We start from the raw sequence: 12432 nt of genomic DNA on the forward strand, positions 1-12432 counted from the left end.
GGAAGGAAGGAAGGAAGGAAGGAAGGAAGGAAGGAAGGAAGGAAGGAAGATGGCTTAGCCTAGGTGCGGCTCCTGGTCTTAAACGATGCTGGCGCTGACTCTTCTCCATGTTTATGCTCACCTCCCGTGTCACTGCTCCCAGACACCCAGGAGCCCACCCTCCCCAGCCCCGTCCCCTCCCGCACAAAGGCACACAGCCGGCACTGCAGCGTCACGTGAGCGAGGACTCACACACGCATAATTTACACAGGCTGCACCCCGCGGCTCACGCAGCAGCACTCAGTCTCACACAAAAGCAGTGAAATGAGCCGCTCCCGACTCTGAGGCGGCCGGACGGGCCGGCGCCGTCTGGGGCACGCGCCTGGACAACCCCGAGTCCTCTGCAGCCTCCACGGGCGAGCAACAAAGATGCCAGCGTCCTGGACACCGCATCTCTCCAGGGCACCGGTCACGACAGAGCCTGTTCTCACATTATTTGCAAGTTGCTCACCTGGCGCCCTCTTCCAATGCGACCTAATCGCCACCTGCCAGGCAGTGGCCTGGTGTGAATCGCAGTCCTATTGTGTAGGGAGATGGTGCCGCCTGCGGCCCCTCAGGTCCCAGCAGCCAGATTGAACAGAGCAGATGGAAGGGAGGGGGCGGGGATGAGGTCAGGCCAGAATTAAAAATTAGTTTCTCAGTTATCGAGGGGTTCTCCCTGCCCCTCCATATACACATTTTTTAAACGAGGTTGCTTGAAAAATGGAAGAGAACAAAAACTCAGAAAGCCTTCAGCCGGGGACGAATGAGCCTCACGCCCCGGCACAGGCCTGAAGCCGTTTTCGACATTTGTCCTCCGCCTCGCCTGCCCCTGCTTCTCTGTGTCAGGCCTGGCCTTTGAAGGGAGTCCGTCGCTGAAGATCTATGGCATCAAAATTACACTCTCCCTCCACCAAGGTCTCTGGCAGCTCATCTTAGAGATGAAATGTTAATGAAAAAGAGAAGAGACAAAGAAAATGTCCGACTTGCTGAGCGGGTTGGGGATTTCGTTCCGAGGTCGCCTGTGCCAGAGGCAAAAGGTGCAGCGCGCGTCTGTGGGCTCACGGGTCCGGGCACGTTTGAATTGTAAACTGATAAGAGGAAAATAGCGTTTGTCTAGGAAAAGGGCAGGGTTTTAAACCTCGGAAAGAGACATAATTATAACCGAAATAAGTTATAATTAGTGAATTGTTATACAAGTTCATTAAAAATACCCAGGACCAAAAAACAAAAATAATAATGAGACTTTTAAGAGAGCTTGTATCTTATGCTATTGCCTTTATGGAGTGAAAACCCCATAAATAAAGGTCACAGGACAATCCGGGTGTACTCACAGTGTGCGGTGTAAATCAAAATGTCGCCCATCAGAATCGTGCTTGGTGGCTGCCGCAGAGGTGTGAAGACAGACTTTCGATTCTCACTCGTGACTATTAGAAAATTCTGTGACTTGAATAATTGCACAGGGGCTGGGCCGAGTGTGTCAAAACGTGTCAAGAGAAAGAAGCAGATGTTTCCAAGTCAGGTTCTGAAAAAGTACATACTTTCCTTGAACATGCCCACGACGATTTTGGCCTATCTGTGGTTTGGAAAATAGCTCTTTATTTTATGAGCTACGGTGGATTTGGCTCCCGCCGATCCATAAAGTGTCCCGAGCACGTGCTCAAATGATTGCGAGGCGAGTGCAGTGGTCTGCACGGAGACAGTGTAATTCGATGTAGTGGCTGGCGTGGGCCGGCACCCTGGTCTGACGCCTCCGGGGAACGAGGAAATCCGGTGTTTCGTCTGCGGTCAGGTGTCGCTTCCCCTCCTGGTGGCCCCGGGAACGCAGCCGCAAACCTGCGTCACATGCTCGTGCTTCTCTCTTCGCCTTCGGTCGGTGTAAAACATCCGTTGCTTTTACCAAGAGACAAACCCCAGAATATGAAGGGCGGGCTTTGCCACTAATGAGACGGCGTCGGGCTCCTGGGCTTTTCCAGATACCTCGGGATTCTACGAGAAGGTAACGCGGGAACCGATGTGGAGCCCACACGGGGCTCCTCTTTGTGGTGCGAACTCGCCGTCCGGTCCAGGGCGGGTCCCTCCCCGCGCCCCTCGGGCCCAGTCTCGGCTGGCAGAGATACAGTCTTTGTCTGAATTAAACTTCAAATTACCATATCTGACTTTTAAGTATCCTGTCCTTCAGATCTTGGGCAGACAGTATTTTTTCGTTTCCTTAAATTGCACGTAATGGCACGGACAGAAACTCTGCAAACATCACACGGCCGCCCGTGTTATTAACGGAATAATACAGGTGCATTTCAGCATGTAGGAGGCGGTCAGAGAAAGCCCGGGTAATGGCATTTTTTGAAAGCTAGAAAAGAACCGGACCCGACAAACATGATTCTGAATCTAAGGATCTTCAGTCACATAATGCAGGCCATTTTGGTAATAGAGTTCCAGGAAAAAACAATGGAGATGATGTTTTCAAAAATTCTTAATTTTCATGGTGATTTCAGGGTGATGGGGGAATAGGTACATTATGAGCCTGGAACGTACTCTTATACCAGAGAGCAGGGACGTGCTCAAGACGAAGATGACGACATGTCACAAAGACCCGGAGCCAGCTTGAAAGTCATCAAAATAATCGACCACCAGGAATTATAAATCCATTAGTCCATCCCCATAATTAATAACTAACTGAGGCTAAGAGAAGGCACTCGCTTCTAGAAGAATTTTCAATGCCAACTAGCAAATGTGTAAAGTTGGAAGATTTATCATTCCTCAATCATCACAGTAAATATCGACTCATGAAAGAATCGTCAATTGATTCTAAATCAAGGAAGATATTTTGGTAAAGAACAGAGTATTTGCATGGTCTTGCAGTGTCTCCCCACAGGCTGGTTTAATATAAACTCTACTGCTGGAGATAACAGGACATTCTTTGACCCAGAGATCAAGGACGAAGACACGGTGTGCCTCCAGGCTAGACACCCCGAGAAGGACACGGCATCACCCCGCGCCGTGCCCCGGCCGGGCTGCGCAAGCTGAGTATTATCAGGAAGAAACAGAAGACAAACCCCAACTGAGAACAGTTGTATTAAAAGTTAAAAGACACCGTACTGTCCAAAAACGATCCTTGAGCTGTGACTCCCATATCCACAGAATGAGCTTCCTCTTCGCAATCCAGTGGGACCTCTTCCCTTTTCAGATGACCCCTCTGTGACCTCGTTTGTCTTCCCTCCGATTCCAACTAGGGTTTGACCTCAGAAGTGAGCGCAGGATGGCTGACCGGGCTACGCTCTGAGCAGAGGTGCCAGGTGCGCACGGGTTCGGACTCGGGGGAGGGCACGGCAGCCCCCGGCAGTCTGCGGATGGGAGACGCTTTAACGACGGGAGATGGTCGTGTTTCGACACAAATAAAAGAGGGCGCTGGCTCTGGCAAATGCATTTTTATCTTTAATTATTGGCGAATGTCATTTTTATCTTTAATTATTGGCGAATGTCACTTTTATCTTTCATTATTTTCGAGAGGGTTGCGTTTGCATTAATTATTTGTTTGTTGGTTCATCTTTTCTTTTCGTTAACTTGTTTCGTGGTTTCTGCTACCGGTACGGAGGGGTAAACTACTAAAACCAAACGGCCCTCCCACGGATAACTGGCATGACACTTCATAAGGTGCACAAACTCTGGCCTGCAGCCTGAGCAAACACGCACAGCGCCGAGGGGAAACTCGAACGTGGAGCAGCACGGAGTGTGCGCATCCATGACCGTGGCTCTCCCCGGCGGGTAGGCACTCGGGCGGCAGGCTGGCGTGGCCCTCCCCGAGCTGTGACTTCAGCCACAGGGACGGAGCACAACCATGAATACAGTGTGTGTGCTACTCACTCAACAAACGCCGGCTTCTTCTCAACGACCGGCTCTCATTTTCAAAAAAGTCTGAGTGACGCCTTAAGAAATGGAATCTGTTCTTGGGACTTTTCATCTAAGAGAAAGTTATCGTTTAGAAATGACCCGGAATAATAACCTTTGTTTTGCGTGGAACAGTAACTTACACCCTGGGCAGAATTGCACCGATGTCACTTAACGTCCCAACTATGCCATCGCCCGACGTCTTCCTGTCGGGTGGCTTTTCCCCATCGCCGGCTAGGAAGGAGCTACAAAGTGGAAGCAAAAATTCTGTCAGAAACAGGACGATGTGCTTGGAAAGTGTGGCGCTGGCAGAATCGATGAGCTCCCCAGCCCCGGGCAGACGGACCGGCTCGCCCGCCACACGGACGCCAGCGCGTTGCCTCGAAAGGCTGCTGTTTCGGGAAGAAAGGCTCGCGTTTGCTTAGAAGTGTCTGATAAACATGAGAAGCAAAAAGCCCGCGGCTTTCACAGGACGTGGAGCCCACTGCCTGCCGAGTGGTGTGGAAGAGACAGAACACCCGCCTCACACTGCAAACCGAGCCGCCACCCTGGTCCCCGGCAGCAGAGTGGCCTTCGTCTGGCCTCATGTCAGCTTGTGCTGCCAGAAGCGAATCGGGTGCTCGCTTCGAAAAACTCACCTGCACGCCCGATGCTACTCTGCACGGACAGGGATGAGAACCGGGGAGTCACACACAGATCTTAAAACACATGAAGGGACACGGGACACGAAGAGATGGCAGCAGCTTCTTTGGGAAGCAGTGAAGTTGACTCATAATTCTCCCACGCTCCCCGCACCCCACCCCGCAAACCTCGTCACCATCATTTTATGTTCTTGGCAAGAATAAGGATTTTAAGTCAGCCAGAAAAAAAAAAAATCGATTGAACACCCTAAGAACAGGTAAGAGCTGCTTTCAGTGTTATATCAAAAGATTCAGGTCCCACCCCGCGGACCTGGGCTGGTAGTAAACTTTCTAAGAAATAAAGAAAGTTTCTCATTCTGACTCAAATTCAGAAATTGTCTTAAAAAACAAAGACGAGGTTTTACTCATTCTAATTAGGACCTGCCGGGCCCCAGTGGCACCATGTGCTGGGAGGGTGGCCTCGCCGCATCCGGTCTCTGCTCTACGTCCGTCAGACTCAAGGCGAAAAGGAGACATGGCATTGAAACTCCCTCTCTGCACACGGCTTCCCTTCTGAGGGGACGTCCCCACACCTGCTGCCCACGCAGGCCAGCGTCTTCCGCGCCACGGTGTCTTTAGTTTCGTCCCGGATCGTCTGGGGACGCCTTAGAGCGCAGCCTCGCCGCTCAGAGCGACATGCGCGAAGCTCCTCTCCTTCAGGCAAGCAGGTGGTTGACATTTTAAAGAAGTTTCTGCCTTTTCCTTCCCTGCCTCAGGCATCGGCGCCCTCCCATCGGGGCCTTGGGGAGGCGGCGGGGTGGCGGAGTGCTGCTCGGGGCCTGGTGGCTCTGCTCCGGGTCCGGCACTGACCCTTGTTCTGTCTCATTTGTGCAGAGCAGAGAGTAGACCCTGATTCAATCCCACGGTTTACGGATAACTCCGTGGAGTAAACCGACCACGACGTCGCCTGTGGGCCCGTGGCCGAGCGCGATCCAGTTCTTACAGAGCGGGATCCCCATGCGTGTCACCTGCCGGCTGGCCCGGGGCGGAGAAGCCTTTGAACAGAGCCTCCTTCTGCCGCGCCCAGAATCCCTGGGGAGCGCAGCGTGTGAGAGGCCCGGGTTACTCACCTGGAGAGATTCTTAGATGGTTTGTTTTAAGAAAAGGGAATTAAAGATAACGTTCCTTCATCTTCACCGTGTACTGCTTTGCCATAAAACCCCGTTCGGCAGAACACGGTGCATGTTTTCATGTATTACCAGAGCGAAAAGAAGGAGGAGCTTCGCCATGGCACCTTTTCAAGCTGAACACATCCGCTGTGCACGTGTGTTAGTGTGTTTGCTCATCCGACGCCTCTAACGCCCCCAGCTATGGATCCCACTTTGAAGAGGAGGAAACTGAGGCTCCAGACAGACAAATACCTGGTCCAAGGTCACAGGGCGGGGCGGCCGCCTCTGGACTTGTGAAGGAGGAAGTGGCCACGAAACCACATGGAGCTGGCAGTTAAGTCCTCGTCTTTGCATCTCTGCCAGCCAGGGTTCCAGCGAGAACCGCACCTCGCATGGGCAAATCTAGAAAGTTTTATTTACAAGGGCACTAATTATACGGTTCGGGTGGGGCGTGGGGTATGGAGGCCCCTGTCAGCCGAGCTTAACACAGAGGACGGGGACGATAGGAAGGGCAGCAGCCAGAGCCCGTGAGGACACGGGGAACAGGGCGACCGAAAGAGCCAGGCCGAGGCCGGGATGGAGGTAAGACCGCCCTCTCGCCTCCAGGCCGCAGCCAGCGTCCCTGCCACTGAGACCCCGCTGGATCGCAGAGCGCTCCGGAGTCCTGCTGACCCCACCCTGACAGGCAGGATGGTGGAGGGTGGTCCTGGGGGACAAGGCCGGGGGTCCAGGCCGCATGCTCCTGTCCCACGTCATCCCGCTTCGTCTCGTAGAGGTGAGCTGGGCCGGCCGCCGGCCTCCTGCCCAGTGCTCCTTCCCTCTCCAGGGCTCACGTACAGGGGTACGGAGGACCCAAAAGGGTGACAGAGGAGCCACCTTTGCTTCCAGGGGCAAACGCGGCGATGCTGTCTGACAAAAGCGTGCAGAAGCACGCAGGCCAAGGAGGGGAGGCCGAGAGAGGAGCTCGTCGGCCCTGAGTCCCTAGCACGGGCGGACGCTCGGGTGAAGCGCTGAGCCGCGTGCGGGCTCGTGGTCTGGGCCGTCGGACGGCTCTGCCCGTGATGGGATCCCTGCCGAGGGACAGTCAGGAGGCGGCCGGGCTCGCGCCTCCACATCACTCCCTCCGTTTGTTAACAGACACTGAATAAGCACACGCGTCACCAACTACGGGCTGGACCAGCAACGACAACTAAACCTCGCTCTGCCTTCGAAGTGTTTTCAAGCCACTAAAAGAATTAGAGAAACTCCCTATGAAGAATCCTAATTCACTCTGGGAAGACACAAAACCCACGAGGGTGGGATAGATAAAATGCTTCAACTGTTGACGGAAAGGGAGATTCTTTTTGATCTTTGAATCAGAATCAAGGTTCATATCTGTCTTTAGTAGAAAGTTCCTTAGAATCATCTTCCTAGAAAGGTGGAATAACTCTGACCTTGACCTGGCCTCTCCACTCCGACCTCCTGCAGGAAGCAACCCTCCGACCTCCACTGTTTGGTACCAGAAGATGGGTTGCCTTATCCTGCCCACACACTGGTTCTTGTGCCCACGTCTGGTCTCGCCAACAAAATAGTCAGGTCCTCCAGTCTTCCCGGTGACCTCTGTGCGTCTGCAGCACCAGAGTCAGTGACAGTACAGGCTCATCATGGGCAGTTTCGGCTGCCGGTGCTGATCCTCCTGGCTACACAAGAAACCAAGGCTAAGGTGAGGCCACCTGGTCTCCAATGCAACGCTCCGTCTCCGTCACAGAGCCCTAGCCTCAAGCTACACGGAGCAACGGTACTCGTCCCTTATATTAAGTTCAAATAAGTTCGTAATGAAAATTGGAGCTAGAAGGTTTGCAGGCAAAGTCTCATCTTGTCTCTTTGAACTTCCAGGAATGTGATCACTGCACTCGAGAAATGTTTGTTGTCTGTGGTCCTCACTCTCGTGAGGCCTTGGGGACCAGACTCGATGTCTTGCCTTAGACTCTACAAAACATGTCTGATGTGGGAAAGGCATCTGGAACACGCTTATTGAAAGAATGCTTGTACTGGCGCGCTCTCTCTCTCTCTCTCTCTCTCTCTCTCTCTCTCTCTCTCTCTAACATTTATGAATCTGTAACGACCATATCCACAACGAGCATCGTTAAGCGCCCATTATGTGATGTCCTCTCACGTTTATTTCTCAGATATTTCTTACAAGACCGTGTGAGTATATTAAATCAATTCTCATTTCACAGATAAGGAAAATAGAGCCTCTACAGGAAGCTGAGCAAACCTAGCTAACACTTCTTGCCGTGACCGTGTTGGGGCTGTGCGAAGCACTGTATATGTCTGGCTCCATTTAATCCTCATGGCTAATCCAAGAGAAAGGCGAGATACTGACCTTCGTTCTTCAACATGTTAAAATCGAAGCGCGGAGTTGTTAAGTGAATCGCCCGAGGACCAGAGCTTCACACGGAGGAAGCAGGACTGAAGGACAATCTGTTTGACGTCAGTGCTCGAGTTCTCGATGACTCTCTCTACTCCCTTCTACGAGCGACAGGCAGCAGGCACAGAGACAGGGGCCACCAGGCCTCGCTCCCTTGGTGACGACTAGCTGCACGAGTTGAGACTGTCTCCATCTCTGAGACTCTGCTTCTCCGCCCTTGAGAACTTGCACTGACACGCGTGGCGCTCACGCAGGTCTGGCTTTCTCCTGGATCGCCCTGCTGGGGCTGCCCTTGCATCTGTGTAGACGACACGGGCGTAGCCATCACTCTGGCTTTTAAGCTGTCAACATCTCTGATCCAATTCATTTATCCTCAGTCTTTTTTATCGAAGAAGTAAGCTCACCATCTGTCCAGGCGTAGCCCACAAAAAACACTTTTTTTTTTCAAGTTCGAAAGTCAGAGTAATGTTGGGAAATGGCTCGAAATTTGAGATCAAAACATCTAAATTTTACCACTTACTATCTGTGGGACCTTGAGTAGTTCATGTCAATTCTATGCATTTACTATTCGTTATCTGAAAAATAATAATAATAATAGGAACAGCAGTAATGATTATCAATGGATTTTTCTGAAGATAAATGAGAGGATGGTAAACAGGTTTTAAAAGTAATGACGACCAATTAGATGTATGATGACTATCGACACAGACGGATTTAGCTCAACCCGACAACTCGCACAGGCCCTTCACTGAGGAAGTGAGCTAAGGACGAAGATGGCTGTCCCCAGCCTGAGATTGTTTATTTACTGGTCAATGTACACCAGTATGTTGACTCCTCTCCCCAAGAAATAATCCTTCCTGCTAATGTGATGTAGGAGAACAGCCATGCATTCTAGAATGAAACACAGTTATGTGACCAAGCGGTTTAACATTTCAAAATAACCCATGCGTACCTACACCACGAAATGGCGGCCACAGTAACTCTCGGGGTCATCACAGGAATAAAAGCGGGGATACACACAGTGCTAAGTCAGGGCTAGCGTTAGGGTTATAGGAGTATTTGTCTTCTTCCCTTCGTATGGAACTGTTTTTATGACATGGAAAGTACTCACGAGCAAATTTAAAGTTCCGCGTTATCTAGAGTTACTATTAACAGATATAATTGCTGGATCGTCTCTCTCCGCCTTTGCCAAAACTTTGATTATTTTATTGATTTCAGACTCCTTTTTTGAGATGAAAATGTCCCATGAGAAACATCCCCAGCAGAATGCTGGCATTCTCACAAAATAAAGACAATGCCTACTCAATTAGCGGGGGGAGTATTTTTACCAGTTTCCTGATAAAAGCCAAATTATCTCTCCTTCTTACAAACCACCAAGATAATTGTGTATCTCTTTTCATACCTTACATACACATGAAATAATGGAACATAAAAAATAATAGATCTGGGGAGCCAGAGACCTGGTTTTACTTTCTGTTCAACAATTTTTTTTTCTGATAATGTAGGTAAAACATTATAATTTTATGATCTTCAGTCTACTTATCATAAAACAGTGATTAAATAAGATAAAATGTGCAAAAGTTCTAAACACAATATCTCATATATAATAAGAGATATTTAAATTTATATTTCCCATAATCTTCTCCTAAAAGGGTATAATTTAATTTGTGCATAGCTACGTAGACCCCACGATGCCCTCGTTGGCTCCTTGTGAAAAGTCGTGACCAGAAAGTCACATATTTTGTGTTTATTTCAAAATATTCTCATGGAGATCCCCTGAATTTGTGTCACTTTGGCTCAGGTGTAGACTATTCAAAGAGTGTATTTATTGATTTTTATTTTAATTGTTTTTAGTAATTATCCAAAGATAAAATTAGTAGTTTATTAATTATTCAAGAAAAATTCTGTGTCCCATTAAGATTACTCTCTTAAAAGAATTAACATCAGGTTCAATCAAATCCAGAGAACACGAATAAAAAATCAAAAGCCAAAGTCACAAAAAAATTCAAGAAAATTATTCAGGCTGGCCAGGGAAGAAGCTAGACTATTGATAATAAACTATCTTTGGAATTTTAATCAACACCTCCATGATATCAGGTATGAACACTTTTACGAAACTCTTAACAGATCCACTTGACTGCAAACTGGGATTGCAAGGGATGGGGGAGGGGAGAGAGAGATGCTTTCCTAGATCTGCTATACGGAGTGTCAGATGACACATCTAAAGGATCGCATGTCATTCGAATGAAAAAAGTTAAATGTTGCATATTCATTGTCTCCTGGGCTTTTGCCAACACCTCTTGATGTGACAAGCAGCTCGCCAAGAAACACTGTGATTAATGCCTACGTGTCCCTCCTGTGCTTCTAATTTTCTAACTCCCCTCCTGCTGCCGCCGGAAGAGACGAGAAACCATAACCATTTGCTGAATTCGATTCATTTGTGGTAAAGTTCAGTGAGCTAATGAAACTCAAATGTTTTGCAAGTTTCAAAGCACAGAAAACACTATAGAATATCACGATGAAGGCATTAACAAAGTCTTTGCAATGTTTGACAGAAATAATTTTTAAAATTCAAGAAAGAGCGAAGACCCTATGCGTATTTCAACATTTGCCCTGTATATTCTTCTGTGTTTACCTCCTGGATAATTCGAATAATTCACAGACTGTATTAAGATTTTATTTTCATCCTGAAGCCTTCGATTATGGTGCTTTCTTCACCGAGAATGTCTCGTTTGCCGCCTGTACCCCGATGGAATCTTAAACACGTTGGGATTTCATCTCCATTTCTTCTTCGTCTACGAGATCTCCTCAGCTGCATGCCATCTCTTTCCCATAAAGCCTTCCACTGAGCGGTCCCTTATACATCCATTACAGAACTCTTGCAGTTACTCAAAGGTTTTGAGACATCTGACTCTCTTCTAGGTTCAGGTTCCTATGTCATATTCAGAGCTTCTGCGTAGAGTTACCCAACATTGGTTAGTGAAATTGGATTTCGAATAAGAGAGAAGTAACACCTTTAAAACCATGATGGGAAATGAGATCATAAATGTCATAAAGCAATGGCCGTCAAGGAATAGCCGATGTCACGTGGTCGTGGCCCTCTGTACTCGGCTGCTGCCCCGTGAGAGCCAGCTCCACCCTTCCCCCCCACGAAGCTGAGTCCCACCCAGGGAGCCCGGTGTGACGAACGAGGCACCATTACACCGTTCCCTGCAAACACGGGAACGATGCTCTCAAAACACGCCTCGGTTTACACTCGGTTCGGCAGGTCTACGATGCGAATTGCTACCACCAGACAGTGCTCAGGGAACTTCCCCGAGATTGTCCCAAACTGTCCCCACTCTCTTGCAATTGCCAGATACCCACCCTTGCGTCTCCGGACCGTTATTTTCTATTTATCACTCTGCAGCAGGCCTTCTCAGCATTGGCGCTATCGGCATTTTGCACCGGGTCATTCTGTCCTGTGCCCTGCAATGTGTTTAGCTACATCCTGGCCTCCGTCCGCCAGAGGCCAGTAGCAGTCGCCAAGTCACGGCTGTTCCAGTGTCCCCTAATCCTTCACCTGTTTCTGCCCGCAACACTTCCTTAATAAATCACTTGCACACAACTCTTGGTTTGGGGTCTGCTTCTGGCGAACCAGCCTAGAACAACCCTTTCTCTCGACTAACCGCCAACAGTGAAAGGAAAGGGCGCGTATCAGAATCACTTAAAGGCAGAACTGGCTGTGGAATTTGTGGGTCCTGGTGAAAAATAAAGGTGTCGGCCCCTTCTCAAGTTACGAAGAGTCGCAATGCAACAGCAGGTCGCCCACAGACTCCCAGGTGGCACGCCGTGGAGCCGGCGCCGCCTGGTGGTCTCGCTCCGGTGTCCCGTTTCCGGCTGTCAGCAACCACCGACCAGTGGCACAGATGTACAGAGTTCGGAGGAAAGCTTTATTTTTCTCTAAACGGCTTTTCTTTAAAGTAGTATCAGTTTAAAAATAGCTGTGGAAATGGAAGGCATATGGGGAAATGTAAAATGAAAAATCAACAGCTTCAGCAAAGTGATCCGTGACACGTAAGAGAGTTTGGGGGTTCAACACTCCGGGCAAAATTTGAGCACACAATAGTCACTCAATAAATAGTCATTGAGTGCTTAAGATTTCAAACCCTTCACATTTTTTTTTTTTTGGTTCCTTTTGCACATGACACACAAAGGATTGGAATGTGTGACAGGTAGAAAGCAGCAAGGATCTCAGGAATTAATCCCCAAACTTGACGTCGCAGATGGGAAAACTGGGACCCACATATTTCAAGGGATTCTCTAGAACTGCAGTCCCCAGTGCACC

Source organism: Pteropus vampyrus, unplaced genomic scaffold (assembly GCF_000151845.1).
Source record: "Pteropus vampyrus isolate Shadow unplaced genomic scaffold, Pvam_2.0 Scaffold382, whole genome shotgun sequence".
Classification (NCBI taxonomy): domain Eukaryota; kingdom Metazoa; phylum Chordata; class Mammalia; order Chiroptera; family Pteropodidae; genus Pteropus; species Pteropus vampyrus.